This window comes from Cygnus olor, chromosome 2, assembly GCF_009769625.2.
Source record: "Cygnus olor isolate bCygOlo1 chromosome 2, bCygOlo1.pri.v2, whole genome shotgun sequence".
NCBI classification, from domain to species: Eukaryota; Metazoa; Chordata; class Aves; order Anseriformes; family Anatidae; genus Cygnus; species Cygnus olor.
This window is the reverse complement of record NC_049170.1, coordinates 34,728,739-34,743,496: the sequence shown is the minus strand read 5'-3', so window position 1 is coordinate 34,743,496 and position 14,758 is coordinate 34,728,739. Positions and strand designations below refer to the sequence as shown.

Below are 14,758 nucleotides of genomic sequence, written 5' to 3'. Positions count from 1 at the left end.
GATTTCCCCAAGTTTAACTGGGGGAAGGAGAGGAAAGGGAAATACACTTTGATAAATGTGTTATAGATTCTCCTTTTACATATCTACTCAACAGCCCCTTGTTTATTCATTTCTAGGAAAAAGTCCTCCTAAACTACCACCAGCAGGAGATACATTGTCTCCAGGTTTAATTGTAAAGCTCTTTCAGAGCAATGTAAATATACACAGAATTTCAAGTAGCAGTATTAACTGACAAGAGTTCTTTCAGAAAAGTATCTTCTCTTTGGAGCAGCAGGGATGAAAGCTGAAGATGTAAATACTCACAAAGGGAAGTTTCACTTAAAAGATCAGGTCCCACTCAGAAAGAAATGGAACTCAGGAGTTTAGAGATCATCATACCTAAGTGTCCTCTCAAACACTGCCTTCTGAGCCTCCCATCTCTTCTCATCTGGTAAATCTGCCCTTGAAATGTTGATACAGGTTTCTTGCTGGAGGAGGCAGAGGGAAAAAGATGAGCAGAACTTAAATGTAAGTCAGGCATGTGAGAAATAAGAACTACAGTGAACAAACACATAGCCTGGTAAACCACCAAATTGCATAAGCCCGGTTCTTAGGAGTGTTTTGGTGCCCAATAGAAAGGAATCGTCTGCTCTTCCTTCAGGGGAAATATCCACTGGGTGTCTCGCCTCCCTCATCCCATCTTTTAGAAGAAAACTGGTGAGAACATCCTAACTTTGAGAGCTCTACAATTTGCCACATTCTCCCTCCAAAGATGAGCTTTTATATGTATCTGTATCTACATATAGACAGATAGATAGATTCCAAGACCCATCTGGGTAAAACTTCAAATTCTCATCACAACAAAGGATTTGCTTTTGTGAGAACAACAGGTAATAAGTATGGTTAACTAAACCAACTAGGAATACAGACATTACAAGAAACACACCTTGACAACAGCCTCCAGACAGAACAGTAGGAACTGAGCAGCAGAAACAGGCTTTCAGCTGAGACAAGGTGTTGAAATAAAGGGACTCTTAGGGAAAAGTGACAACAGAACCGAGTTTGAGATAGGACTCCTAAGAGGAAATGAGATTACACTCTCCACTCCAAGCCCCTGGCTTGGTAACAGGGAACACACCCACACATACAACTGATTTCCAAAGTCAATTTTCACAGAACATCTTCATAACCATACAAGGATGAAAGCCTCGAGCAAGACTCAGCAGGAAAGTACTACTCTGCTGTGTACACACACTGAACGATTTAATCCTGCTACACATACGACTCCACACTCAGAGCAGCCAGGTCGTCGTTTGAACCCCGTATCAGAAAGGGAAAGGCAGATGCGGGGGGAAGGCATGCTAATTGATCTTTGTAGCAATCACTGGGCATCCTGAGGCATAACAATACAAAAATCCCACTTACGAATGTGAAATTTACTAACGAGAATTAACTCCTCCTAAATTTGCATATAGCTCTTCAGATAGCCAAAGAATGATGCTTCAAAGGTTTAATCTACATACTGTACCTTGCAATAGTAAATTCAGATCAAATAGAGGTAAAATATGCTATGACAGACTCTTCCCTTCCGGTGCTTGTAGCAAAGGCAGGTTTTCAACAAGCTCTCAACTATGATTCTTCCATCACATTTGATTATTTTTCAGCACCTAATTCTTGTCTAGATTAATTCTATGTGGAGGGAAGAGGAAGCATACATTTAAATAAATTTTCCAGATTTGCAGACAGAAGACAAATGTCTCACTCACTGGGGAAAATGAAAGCTTTCTAGAGTGAATATTTTGCACAGATTTTTTTAGCTTAATTTCATTTTATTATTCTCCAAGCTTACAAACGAACAGGGAACTAAAAGCAAATTACATATAATATACTGAAATAAACTTATGCATATTTATTTTCACAACCTACTGATTCTTATAGGGAGGTATGGTGAATACCTCAAGGACCATTGGTGAGGCTGGTGCTTCACACAAAATCTAGAAAGTTCGATTAAAGTCTTGTCTCATACACAAACTTTGGGACCAAGTTCTTCTGTGACTGAAAGCCTTTTCAAGATAGAAATATCCAAAAGAAAAGTTTCACGAGACACCCAATATGCACAGACAGAAGAAAAATTGATTTGGCTAGCCTTTGGTTAAAGGCTCACACAGCCTTTAACCAGTGACAGCTGATTCCATTTCTTCCATTGGTACTCATGGTTTTAAAAAATGGATTTATGCTTTAACACACTGCAGGCATTAAAAAAAAAAGTTATTTCAAATTGGCCACTTCTCACCCCAGTTACAAATCCAAACATTTTTTGCAGCCTACGCTTGAGAAAAGGAATACCTATGAACAAATTAACATTTGGATCTAGTACAAACAAGTTCATTCACTACCAGAATGCTAAGAATACATGAAACATTGACAAAGCTCTCCATTTCCAGTTAAAGTTTCAGAAGCCAGGACAAAGTAAAAAGCTCTGGGAAAGCACTGTGTAGTGAGCACATACAGCGTTGTGGTTGCATTGCCACAGCCAGCTGAGTTCACTGAGCAGGGACCACATGTACAAGTGCTTCCAGACGAGCTATAAAAATGCTGTATGGCTGCAGATTAGTCCCTCTGCCATGCACAGATTAGTTGCGTAATCCCACGCAAAGTAGGCCTGCGTTGTTTACTGGAGTAAGGTACAGTGATCCTTGAGCTCTCGAGTACCCATGAACCATGCATCTACATCACCAGGAGGCCTCGTCCAGGCTTTCTGACAGATAACTGCCAAGCAGGGAGCACTGGGCTGGTGCAGCTACAATCCTATCGATAACCAGCTTTAGTATTTCTGGGCTGCACTCCACCTTTTCTAAACAGGATCCCATCCTCATTCAGTAACTAGAGTGGGCCTACCCCAGAAGCACAGTCAGGTCACTTCATGAAGGAAGCTGCTGGCTGCAGCGTGCGTACCTCATTGACTGCCGAAACAGAGAAATGAAGAGCATACATGGCTGTGAATTAGGAAAAGAAAGAACAGTCTAAACTGGTAAGACTCAATGCTCCTCAGGAAATTCAAATTCTGCTCACTGAATTTTTGCATGTTGAAAAGAAATGACAAATTATTAAAATGATTTTTTTTTACTTCATTTTCTCCACATCTTCTGACAAGCTGAGATCAAGCTATTTTAGCATAACTATAAATAGACGCTCAAGCAGTCCATACCCTTATCAAACCCAGCCCAAGCACATCTTATTTGCTCATTTTTTGTCATGACTCTGAAGGTCACAAACATTACCAGGGAAAAGCAAGCATCTCCCCATCCTAAATCCTACAGCTCTACTTCTTTCAGGTTGTTCAGTTTATCTACAAAATCAAGAAGTGCACATTTTTTTAAGAACAGATGGACCTCACAGCTGCGTCTTTTGGATAGAAAAGAACTATTTAAAAAAAATATTTCAGTAAAGATAAAAAGGGAACAACGTATCACACTTCCAAAAAGAGCTGAATTAAAATATTATTTTTTATTTGCAGAGAAATAACATGACCAACAATAAGATCTTGCCAACAGATACACAGAAATCCCGTATTTCTGTGGAAAATCCAGTATTACTGAGGAAACTGTATTAGAAACTGTAAAGAAACAATCTCAGTCGTAAAGTACAAAGGCAAATGGCTTAACCTGAAGCTCACTAAGGTTGACGTTTAGATGACAAGCCCATACAGGTGTTTAAAATAAACAAACCTTGGTAATATTTGTTAGAGAAAAACTGATGCAAGCTTCAGGCACAGATGATGGGGGACTGGGGAGGCACATACGCATACACACACACTCATATACGCTGAATAACTCTTTTCTGACAGATAAAAGCATCTCATACAATGGTTTGTATTGTACAAGTCTAACCCCACAGCTGAAAGTCCTCTGCAGCAAACAGACACCAGGAAATCAGAAACCCACATGGTGATTCCTTTATTATAGGTGAGCCACCTAATGAATTTGCTTCTTCATTATGGCATGTGTGCAACACTAGAAGAGGCAGGAGGGCTTCGGATGCATTCTGAAAGGTTCAGGAGATCCAATTATTTAAAAAGAGAATTCACTTTTCCATTTTTCTGCTTAAGTAGCTTTCAAGCTCCACTACAAGAAGTAGTATTTTCTAGTGAATCACAGCATACACAACTGCTTGAGAATAATCAGTTAAAACAAATGATAACTAAAAAGTAAATTCACCATTTAACCACTACCCTCTAAGACCAAATGCCTAACCAGTTCTTTTCCCATCTGGCTGTCGATCCAGACTGCAACATCTGTATGTATACAAGAGGATTTTGTGATGACTGTGTTGAAAGCCTTGCTAAAATCAAGATAAATGTTTGCCCCTTGTCCACAAATCCAGTCATTTTAAGTTGTAGGTTGCTATAGAGCAATTAACTAGATCATAATGTCCAGCCTTTATTTTCCAGTGCAAATTTACTATCTGGCAGCAGAAACTGTGATAAAAGTAACAAGCATAGCTGTGTGCTACTACCATCAAGCAAAATACAACACATTCTTATCAATTCAAAAACCATACATCATCTGTTGCACATATTACACACAGTAGCACAAATTCTTATTGGAGGCAAATCACATGGGTTGTACCCCAGAGGTCAATTTACCATCTTCATTAAGGACTGGGATGTTGGGGCAGAGCGCACCGTCAGCAAGTTCACAGATGACACAAAACTGGGATGAGTGGTTGACATACCAAAGGTTTGTGCTGACATTCAGACCGACCTCAGCAGGCTGGAGAAATGGGCTGATGGGAACCTCATGAAGTTCAACAAGGAGAAACGGAAGACCCTGCACCTGAAGAAGGAGCAAACCCAGGCACTGGTACACACCAGAGCTGCCCATCTGGAAGTCAGCTCTGCCAAGAAGGACCTGTAGATCCAGGTGGGACAGCACATTGAAGATGCGCCGGCAAAATGCCATTGCAGCAAAGAAGGTTAGCAGTATTCTGGGCTGCATTAGTAAGGGTGTTGCCAGCAGGCTGAGGGAGGTGATCCTTCCCCTTGGCTCAGCATGGGTGATGCCACACCTGGAGCGTTGTGTCCAGTTCTGGGCTGCCCAGTACAAGATGGGCATAGGCACACTGGAGAGAGGCCAGTGAAGGGACGTGAAGATGATGAAGGAACTGAAGCATCTCTCCTATGACGAAAGACAGAGCTGGGACTCTTCAGCCTAGAGGACAGAGGAGTCAGGGAATCTTATCAAAGTACATGTCAGTATATATACACATACACACACATGCACAATTCATGGGAATGAGTAAAACTGAGCACGTAGTGCCCGCTGACAAGGCGGGAGGCAATGGGTACAAAAACAACCACCACCACCCACCACCACCAGAAAATTCCATCTGAACAGAAGAAAACAAGTTTTTACTGTGAGGGTGGTCAAATACTGGAAGAGGTGGCCCACGAAAGCTTTGGAGTTGCCGTTCTTGAAGATATTGACAACTCAGTCCTGGACAGCTGCTGGAGCAGGGGGTTAGACCAGGCCCTTCCAGCTTCAACAGTTCCCTAATTTTGTAATTACTTGCTGGTATCCTTCACCCAGATGGAAAGCTATGCTCTCTCCACGTAAATATTACCTTTAAATAAATACTGGCAACGCTTATTGTTAACTATACTGAAAAACGGAAATCTCTGCTCTTTCTGTGATACACAAGGCCCCAGTTTAAACCCACGAACACCCTCACCTCATTTATAGACGCCTGCATTTCTCGAGGGCATCTCAGGTGACACTGAAAAAGCTACGCTGTCACCGGTGGGTTTAAGCTAAATATAAGAATTTTCACAACATTAAAGTAAACAAAAAAGCAGACCTATGCCACCACAGACTAATTTATGAAATACTAAATTGCTAATATGCTATTTTACAGCTTCTAAATATTGTAAATAAATTTACTTCTGCAATTTCTGAGAAGATTATACGTTGCTATGAATATATAAAGCTTTTGCTGTAACTGAATATACATGACTATTTGTGTTAATCTTCCTATAGGGTAGTACTAAGAAAAGAGGCAAGTTTTGAAATTGCTTCCATTTCCCCTCTAAATTTTATATTATATTATACAGCTACAAGAAGGCATAGATTAAAGGAAACCACTAAAAAAAAGTAATCCAGAAATCTAAATGTGTTTGAGTTAGCGGAGGACAGTGGAAGGAAAAGGGCTAGTCCATACCTCTGAAAGCCTCTACCTATAGTCCAGACAAGTAGGACAACATATATAAAAGCTTCCATTGCAGGAAAAAAATTAAGCGTTCCAGTATGCCAGAAGCTAAAAACTCTGTCTAGTGCCTCAAATTATAGTTGCATTTGAAATAAAATGTAGAAAGATTTTAATGCAAAAGCTTCAGTCACCATACAGCACAAACTACAGTGGGTAAAAGCAAGTCAACTGAAAGCTTTAACAATAGGCTGAAATAAATTATTTCATTTTTTAAAGTGTTCTTACTTGGCAGCTGCAGATTTTAGGAAAGTATGTATTGATGTCACACAAGACTAACGTGATTTAAATGAAAACTAGCATATGTCCAAGAACAAAGTTCGGTTTTGGTGATAAAAGAACATATTCCCTTCATGCTTTAACTACTTTAGTACCTCAGACACTAAGGGATGTTTTTAACTTTTCTTTTTTTTTTTTTAAATGAAGGCAAAAAGCGTTCAGTGGATATGCAATCTAAGATACAACTTTGTACCCAAAGTTCCAGCACAAATTCGACAAATTTCAGACAGGCATCCTGCACTCCACTCTTAGCTGATACAACAGGCTGAACTTATTCCACCACACCAATCATCTTCCCTGGTATTTTGCAAGAAGCAGCTGGATGAAGAAATGTGCATTCTCTGCAGTCACATCCACTGGCAGCTAATGCCAGTATTTATAGTTTAAAATGCCAGCATACCAGATGCAGCAAAATAGCACATCTTTTGCAGTATGTTTTTCTTTTGTATTTTAACTTCCCAGCTCTAACACACACCCTTTCTGAATCAAAGCTTTCTGTCTCTGTATTTATGTCACAGAACTGACTGACAAAATACTAACACCACAAGTAAAAACTAGTCATATGCCCAGGAGCAGGTTACACATAATAAAAAATAAACGATTCAGTTTATTGTACCATTTTTCTCCATGGAATAGTTAAGGTGAAGACATCCAGAACCATCTATTGCATTTTATATCCTAGCTTTATCCCAATTCCAACTGGGAATTGGGAATCAGTGAAGATATCTTCCTAAATCAGATTCCTTCTTCACACAAATATTAAATTTAGGCCTGAAGAAAAATAGTGAACATTCTTCCAAAGGGAAAGGAAAATTCCACTCTGGGTGTGTTACATGCTTTTACCTTGTCACTGGTCTCCAGTCAACACAGTAATAGTGGGTAAAGGTGAGCTGTGAAACTGTGAGCTGCAAGTTCTGCCCGACTTCTAAGAGCAGACAGTCTGGCAGCAACAGAACAGGCAGCTCAAGTTTTGTTGTCAACATGCATAGCAAGCACTTGCACTTTCATCTAGGCACACTACATAGGCATATTTCCAAAGCTAGAACTCACACGCACTGTAAGGTGCTCTCTTGACGATGTGAATGTCGAGGCTCAGAACAGTATTTGTGTCATGTGCTAGTTTGTAACGCACTTTGGGTCTGTCTGCAAACAAGACGAGGTATCTTCTAGAATATAAAGTTAGGTATTCTATGCACAGCAAAGTAACAGCCTTGTGTGCACCTGTACAAGCAGCAGCACTCTTCCAGTCCCAGCACCTCCAGAGGATCCCACGAGGAACCCGATCACTGGAGATCCCACTGGCTTCCCTGGAGGCTGCATCTCAGGGGTCCTTGGGTGCTTCTGCCTGAAGGCACCTGAGCACTCCCATCACTCAACAGGGACATAAGCTTGGGCATTTCCTTAATCTCAGTCATATGAAATATAGCTTAAACTGTTCTGTTTCCTATTCTTAACCCAAGTTTATTTATAGCTAGGAAATAATGCTTCAGCTGTCATACCTCTAACGTAAATAAGGAATTTTCTCCTCTTATGTGTAATAAGGAAAGAAGCAAGCCTTGCATAATTCCTCTGTACCCATTCCAGTCTGCACCTTCTTCCAGCATGGACAGTCCAAACTGTGCAAAGTACACCAGACGGGAGTCTCAGGATTGCCTTGCACAACACCATTAATATTTCCTTCCCTGATGATACAGATCGATGATGTGATCTATGGTTTTACTCGCAGTTACCTTATACTGTCAGCTCAATCCACTGGTCTGACACACAATAATACAAAAGATCCCTTTGAAGCTCTGTCTCCTCCAAACCTTAATTTGTAGCTGAACTGCCCTTTTCCTTAAGTGCAAAACACTAAGTGTGTATTTGTCGCACTGCTATCACTCAAGGCTTCGAATCGGTTTCTTCACACTTTTTTTTTTGGATCTTCTCTTGCTTCAGTGCCAGCTCTTAGACAAGGAACTCCACCAGAAACCGTCTTTCATCCAGATACTTCTGCTGCTTTTAACGCTGCCAGCTACTACAGGTTGAAGCTGAAGCAGGAGACACTAAGGCATGCTAACAATCAAGAATTTTATGACAAAAGGTTTTGATATTCAGTGATGTAAAACTGTATTAACACATTCTCAGACTTATTTCATAGCAACGGCAGAATGTTTTAAATGTAAAAACACAGCACTTCCAAAAACTGTTTGTCCCACCACAATGCAGCCACTCCAAAATCTACCCCTATGCCCTTTTAATACATCACACCCATATATTGACACTTCATGCATACCCTGCTGCAGCTTTATGTTATTGTGAAGTATTAGTTGAATTATCACTTCTAAAACACATTGTATGTTCTATTGCAGATGCTGGAAAAGCATTTGGAAATTGCTCAAATTCATAAATAATATACAGTCAAGAACAAGCACAAAATAAAGCCCCTTAGAAAAGAGTCGGACCATCTCAGTACATTATTTGATCAAAAAATGAAGTGACTCAAATTTAAAACAGAAAATATATTTGGTTATTATATGATTCCTACTCCCTTTTTCTAGAAGGAATAAAGACCCATCATGCAAGACAGTGTATGGAGGAGTTCACAGTTAATTCAGAGGGCCGTGATGATGATCAGAAGGCTGGAGCACCTCTGCTATAAAAACAGATTGAGGGAGTTAGGAGTGTTCAGCCTGGAGAAGAGAAGGCTCTGGGGAGACCTTATAGCAGCCGTCCAGTACCTGAAGGGAGCCCACAGGAAAGCTGGGGAGGGACTCTTTGTCAGGGGGTGTAGGGATAGGACAAGGAGCAATAGCTTTAAACTAAAAGAGGGTAGGTTTAGATTAGATATGAGGAAGAAATTCTTCACTCAGAGGGTGGTGAAGCAGTGGCACAGGCTGCCCAGAGAAGCTGTGGATGCCCCATCCCTGGAGGTGTTCAAGGCCAGGCCGGATGGGGCTTTGGGCAACCTGGGCTGGTGGGAGGTGTCCCTGCCCATGGCAGGGGGTTGGAATTAGGTGGTCTTTAAGGTCCCTTCCAACCCAAACTGTTCTGTGATTCTATGTGTCTACTTAATTTCACTTCAAGTTTCTGCCTGTCAAGCAACCTGTGAGTAAAAAGTTTAAGACAGGAGTGAAACTGTAAAAACCATACTATTTAAATAGTTTCTGGACCAGGATCTCAGTTTTCAGTTTTAGAGCATCACCTTGTACACTTTCCAGAAGTTTCATCTGCAGTTCATTCCTAGCTTCTAACACTTCCACTAAAATAACCCCTCTATGCAAGCATTTGCCATCTCTGCTCAAACAAACTTGTTAAGAAGCTGTAAAAGCAAGTGGCTAAATTAACAGTTTTATAGTTCAGGATGACTTGCAACAGAAAAGTGTTTTATTTACTACCCTTGTTATATGGCAACAGTTCTTGTTTACTCTAGGTAAAGCCTTACCTACAAACACAAACAAACAAAAGTTGCCAGAACACACTTCTGGAAGGTTCTAAAAATGTTAGTGATGTTTCAAATAGAAAATGGCTTTTCCAAATTTGTTTGCAGAACAACATTCACCATTTAAAAAATGTCAGCAAAAACACCACATAAAACCTTTTGTACCTTAATACAGAAATGGCAAAACATGATGGCATGTTAAATGCTTACTTGACCTGCATTACTGCCCGAAACACACCTGTCACTTGAAAAACACATTTCCTCAGTAAGCCTGTCCTGAACTTTTCTTTTAATTAAATGCAGTCATGACTTACATAATTACCTATTCATTATTCTCAACAGTTATCTTCCTTCAGTCCTATGAAGCGTATGTTCAAGAACCCTGCAGAAGGAATAAAAAGATCACCTTGACACTCAGGGAACTGAATAATTCCATGGATTAAGTCATACTGCATTTAGTCTTGCGTTTCATCTCCCAGACTACTTCCCCACAGTACACTGCCAGAATTTATTTAGGATCACAAATGCTTAATTAAAGTGAGAAATTCAATTTCAATTTCAGAATATCTGTGTGTCACAATGGGGGAAACGGTTATTTTGAGTGGTCTTGGGACAGCTTATGTTAAGAACCACATTTTAAAGAAAGTTACTACTTTGAACGTTCACCACCTTCACTTTTAAGTCATTTTGTAACTTACTGCTGCGAACACTGAAAGACAATTTTCTGCATGTTATGGGGTGGACACAGACACAGGAGATGCAAAAGGTACCTTCAAAACAGTGTTATGCACTTGTACCTGTGATGCATACTGACAAGTCTGACATTTTCCACTCTATTTCCTCAGAATACCAAGTTTGGTTTCATCAAGTTTTGCACATGAACTTCTGAATTTTCAGTCATGTACTTGGTCATCCTAACCGATGCAAAAAAGAGAAAACTTTTAAGTGGAGGCTTACAGTGAATAACTTGTGATTGAATAGTTAGCAGTTTTCTAATTACACAATGCCTTTCCATGCAACTCTTCCTTTGGAAAGTGGGATACTAGATGACAGAAGCTTGAGGACATAACTGACACATCAGAGTAGTAGAAGGGTTGCAGTAAATGACAGGGAAATAAAGTATATTTCATGCTCAGAAACATAATAATCAGCTTTCTACATAAACAAAAATCTTGCTTCCAACAACTATTGATGGCTTCACTCCCAATGCCCAAAGAAGGTACTTAATTTAAGTATGAAGTACAGCTTACTACCAGGAGATTGAGAAGTTAAAAACATGTTATATGCTCAGATGTAATCTGCTGCTATCATATCAAGCCCACACCAGTCGATGTGAAAGTATGCAGAGCCTAGTAAGTCCTGCAGTGGAAGGCAGTCACCTCACTTCAGTTTATTCCTCTTCTTTGATAGCAGTAACCATTCAAGTACTTTATTCCAGTCACCCACATTACAGAAATCACTCCCTCAATTACTGTAGCACAAGCCAAGTTCTGCACATCTTCAGTTCATTTACTTTCCTTTTTCAAAAGAAGTTCTGGCAAATGAAAAGATAGCTGAACTTTCCTTCTTGGACAGTTCGCACCACTGCAAAACTTAATCAAAGAATACAGTCTATTTAAATTATTTTCCTAGCCTGGTAAATAACTAATACCTGAAAGTAGAAATGTTTAAAACTACAACTTTTACTTACATATCACGATCTCTTTTATAACATGTATTTTGTAAAAATGAGGCCAAGATCAAAGTTGTTTTTCTGAGTTTATCTGAAACATGAGAAAGCCTACAGAGGGGAAAAATAATAAAAAAGGAACTTTAGGATCATTTATTTCTAGACTCCAAGCTGCAGTTGTCATTTCTTATAAGCAGTTCATACATATCCTCCTTGCATGCCAACTGTCTTCCATCCCGTTCACAGCGAAAGAGTAAAAGCCACAGACTCTCTTGGCTTTGACCCAAGTCCTTTGTTCACTTCTTCCCATTTCTAACGGGTCTCAGAGAAGGGGGGTAGAAAGCGAGACGAGAGGAAGATGTTAGTACGAGCAGTACCTCGCTGAGGGATGAACCCCATTCGTTTTTTTGACACTGGAATCTCAGATTTGCCCAAGTTTCTAGGCCCAGTGACTTGGGTATCAGCAGTCAAAATTACTTCAAATATAACTCCACCAAAAGAATAGAAGTGGAGAGGACTCTCAAAATAGCCTATTAAAGTCCTCCCAAGTAAAATCAGAAACAGCAGGTTAGGAACTGCGATTCTTCTGCATCCCCAACCTTGGAATCCCACTGCAACAGATAAATAATTTCATGTTTTGGCTTTTCCACAAGAAGGTTTTATGAAGTCAGGGTCTTGACCTGGAAAAGAGTAATTGCTTTGCCAATGTCTTCAGCACGGCAGTTAAGAGGACTGTCTCATCACACTAAATGACTTCTCGGAGCAGTCAGTCCCATCCACAGTAGTTGCTGCTTATTATACTCCCCATTAAATTCCTCTTTACCAGAAGTGTATTGGGCCTGAGAGATATATAAAAAGAGAGCGATGTACCCTCCTATGGATAAATTGGTTCTTTCGACAGAACTGGCTTTAAGACTGTGGAATAATTTAACATGAAGTTATCCTCAAGTTCCCGAGTGAACTTAAAAGGGCAATGATATCTTTTTCCATAATGCTAAGATACCCAACATTTTCTGGGTGTTACAAGGTCAAAAAAACATTCATAGCTTTCATAGCTACTGGCAACAAAGAAAACAAATACTACCTCGGCCAACAGGTCACACGGCACATACAAGGTAGTAAGAATTAAATGGATGAGGTAGTCATTGGCTCGTGCAAACTCAGCATTGAAGCTAAACACCCACGTTCTTTCCCATCATTTTGAAAGGTCTGAAATAAAACCTAGCCTAAGAGATAATCCATTTTCAGAAAATACAATTTCCTGTTTGGTTGTTTTTGTTGGTTGTTGGTTTTTTTGGACATCTCCCCCCTAGCCCCAAGTAATCAGTTATATTTCTTTGATTTTCCACTACATAGGTCCTGGACACATACCCAGAATCCAAATGGTTCTGCTTTGATTTTTAGGATGCCTTGTCTTGTTAGCATGGCCCCCAGCATACCTGCACACATATTGCTGCCCATGCAGTGCAAGAACATGGCTCACTTTCAGGACAGAAACTGGTTGGCTGCCCCTCCCCAAACAGCAGCCTGAGCTTGCACTTCTCTTAACTACCAGATTGGGATAGCTCAGCTACAAGCATATTACATAGCAGCTACGTGCACATGCAAAGCTGTGAGGAAGCATGCTGGACCTTAGCTTGCTTTTTGGCCCAGCTGGGAGTGGAAAAATAGCTTGAGGAAACAGATGTAAAATAAACTACATGCAGACGGACTGCCAGAACACCTGTCCCTGGACAGATCCAATGGCAAAGTAACAAAGGCACAAGCCCAGCCATCCATTAATGCCAAGCAACCACTCACTGGACTTACTGGTCCACATGGCAGCAGTCTGCACAGAGGGATCCATTAGAAGGGCCGGATCATCACGTTGAAACTCCTTTTGGAAGATTCAGTTTAGAGGAATATCTAGCAGTAATTTTTATTTAGCGTTTAGCACAGCACGCTGCTTGGGATTTTTTTTCCATTAATATAATATAATTTTCATAAAGCAAGCTTACTGATGGCATCAAGGATTTCTCCACAGAAACTAGCCATTGTAGCAAAGTAGTGACACTTGATTCCACAAGGAGGAATCTGCGTTCAATGACTAAAGCAGCTGAAACATGAAAGAAGCTTTCTCAACTGCAGAAATGCTGGCAGAGTGTCTGTATTTCTAAACGTGCTGTCAGGATTTAAACACTGCATCACTTCTCAGCATAAGTTTTCAGGCCCAAGGAAGCCAACTTTCACACAGAAGAAATCAACATTTTCCTTTTAACAGCAGAGAGACTGGTCTGAAAAGAGCTCCCATCAGCAGTTGTCCAAAAATAAGCCAAGTCTCTGTATTTAAAACTTAATTTCTCAAATTCATTAGTAGCTTCCTGTCCAGCACAACGTACATCAAGGGCTATGAAAGAAAAAGACACAATCAAGCATGCATCACATCAGCTCGACATAGGATTAAATCATGGCTGAAAGGGCTGAGAATTAAAAAGTCTAGAGAATATTTTTAACAGATTGTAATTACCTGTAACTCACAAATGCAATTACTTAAATTTCACATATGTTCAAAATTGTGATTTTTTGTGTGTGCGCTAAATAGAATCATAGAATCATACATAAAGGTTGGAAAAGACCTCCAAGATCATCTGGTCCACCCATTCATTGCATACTGAACAAGTTCAAGCAGAGTACACCAAGGTGCGTTGTAATTCCCTGCATCGTGTGCCTGTTACACATTTCTTTGCTGTGACAGTACCTGTAAACCCATACTGGGGCCCCATATAACTGCTCTTGACCTACGTTACACACATATACTGGACTAAAGAAGAGGAAGAAGTGTAGGAAGCAAATGGACATGCAGACATCCAAAGATAAGATTGGGCACTTCAAATTTTCAGATTTTCACTATCAGCAATAAATGGAGTTTGATACCTATGGATTTTACACCTCATTAAACACATGAGGTGTCAGTCTTTTCTGAACCTACAGATAGTGAGTTCAAATAAAATTAAGCATTACTGAATCCGCCAACTTCCTCAGGACAAACAACATCTTGAATTACCCACGGTTGAATCTAGAATACTAACAGCACAGCTAATGCAGCACAGTGTCCTATGATCTTTGAGGAAGGGAAACTGACTCCAGGGAAGACCCATACTACAGTAAAA

At 40.2% G+C, this 14,758-nt stretch overlaps 1 protein-coding gene across 12 annotated transcripts in view; it reads right to left on the bottom strand.

The window, feature by feature from the left end:
* Positions 1 to 14,758, bottom strand: part of PALS2 (protein associated with LIN7 2, MAGUK family member) — a 51,950-nt gene that overhangs the window by 23,621 nt on the left and 13,571 nt on the right. For 2 of the 12 annotated variants that reach the window (XM_040545982.1, XM_040545986.1), the window contains exons 2-3: positions 11,631 to 11,720; positions 10,263 to 10,322 (exon numbers count right to left, since the gene is read on the bottom strand). The exons of 5 other annotated variants lie outside the window; for them this stretch is intronic. The gene's annotated coding sequence lies outside the window, so the exon portion shown is untranslated. Of the gene's footprint in view, positions 1 to 378; positions 468 to 8,249; positions 8,575 to 10,262; positions 10,323 to 10,737; positions 10,855 to 11,630; positions 11,721 to 14,758 lie in introns of those variants that run through there. 5 more of the 12 variants (XM_040545984.1, XM_040545985.1, XM_040545989.1 and 2 more) reach the window with 5 other exon arrangements.